The 1,288-nt window shown below is 39.9% G+C and overlaps 1 long non-coding RNA gene across 1 annotated transcript; it reads right to left on the reverse strand.

Moving 5' to 3' along the window:
• Positions 1–690: 690 nt before the first annotated feature.
• LOC113473066 lies at positions 691–1,282 on the reverse strand. Its single transcript, XR_003395145.1, has 2 exons — positions 1,126–1,282; positions 691–1,072 (listed from the first exon to the last, which is right to left on the reverse strand). It is a non-coding gene; the product is annotated as an uncharacterized LOC113473066 (long non-coding RNA).
• Positions 1,283–1,288: the final 6 nt, after the last annotated feature.

Raw genomic sequence — 1,288 nt, forward strand, 5'->3', positions numbered from 1 at the left:
GAATGAAACAGTTCCTAGTCCTAGGCGATACGAGAATGAAACAGCTCCTAGTCCTAGCTGTGAAGACACGGAGAGTGAAGAAGAAACAGCGAGGCGTGGTAGCTAGGAAGTGATCTCAGTGAAACACTTGAGTAGAAGATGACAGTGTCAAGCCCTCGTGGGGCTTGATCTTTAAAAGAACACATTCCTTCACGCAACATAAACATTTGTGTGAAAAAAAAGGCCTTCCAAGACCAGGAATGAGTTCCCAGTGAGGTAAACGGGAAGGTATGGGTCTAAATCCTAACCAAGGTTTGGAATTTTATCCCCAGTTTTTTTTAATAATTTGACCAATAGAAGAGCTTTCTGTTGGAGCTAATAATAAGTGTTTTATGTATACTGCTCAACTAGGACTCCAAAGTCCCTTCAACCCAAGGCTACTGCCTACTATTATTGTGCTCAAAATCTCAAACAAGGAGGAAGTGATCTCAGTGAAACACTTGAGTAGAAGATGACAGTATCAAGCCCTCGCGGGGCTTGATCTTTAAAAGAACACATTCCTTCACGCAAAATAAACGTCAGTTTCATTTATGTGAAAAAAAAGGCCTTCCAAGACCAGGAATGAGTTCCCAGTGAGGTAATCGGGAAGGTATGGGTCTAAATCCTAACCAAGGTTTGGAATTTTATCCCCAGTTTTTTTAATAATTTGAAAAATAGAAGAGCTTTCTGTTGGAGCTAATAATAAGTTAGTGTTTATGTATACTGCTCAACTAGGACTCCAAAGTCCCTTCAACCCAAGGCTACTGCCTACTATTATTGTGCTCAAAATCTCAAACAAGGATAAAATTCGATTCCTCGGCTGGGATTGAACCCACCCCTTCCTGATTACCAGGCGAGCGTCTTGACCTCACCACCTAGGTAAAAGGACTCGTTATAGCCGGGACCACAATGTGGGTTTAAACTTACAGTAATATTAAACTCACATTGTGGTTCTAGCCATCAGACTCACTTGGTAGAAAACATTAATATTTCTCTCAACCGACAGTCTCTTAACGTTAGTTTTGTTGATCTATCCAGTCTCTACGTTTCAGACCTATTGTCACAAACGTTAGTTTTGTTGATCTATCCAGTCTCTATGTTTCAGACCTATTGTCACAATAGCATCTCAGGCTCTCCCTCTATTGATTTAAGACATGGCTCGAAGGTCTAAAGTAAACATTTCAAGACTCCACTCTCCAATAATAATAAAACAAATTGAAATAGTAAATAAACAAACAAGCACTGAATAATAGAAAAGGCAACAGACGAT

Source organism: Diaphorina citri, unplaced genomic scaffold, assembly GCF_000475195.1.
Source record: "Diaphorina citri unplaced genomic scaffold, Diaci psyllid genome assembly version 1.1 scaffold13949, whole genome shotgun sequence".
Taxonomy (NCBI): domain Eukaryota; kingdom Metazoa; phylum Arthropoda; class Insecta; order Hemiptera; family Psyllidae; genus Diaphorina; species Diaphorina citri.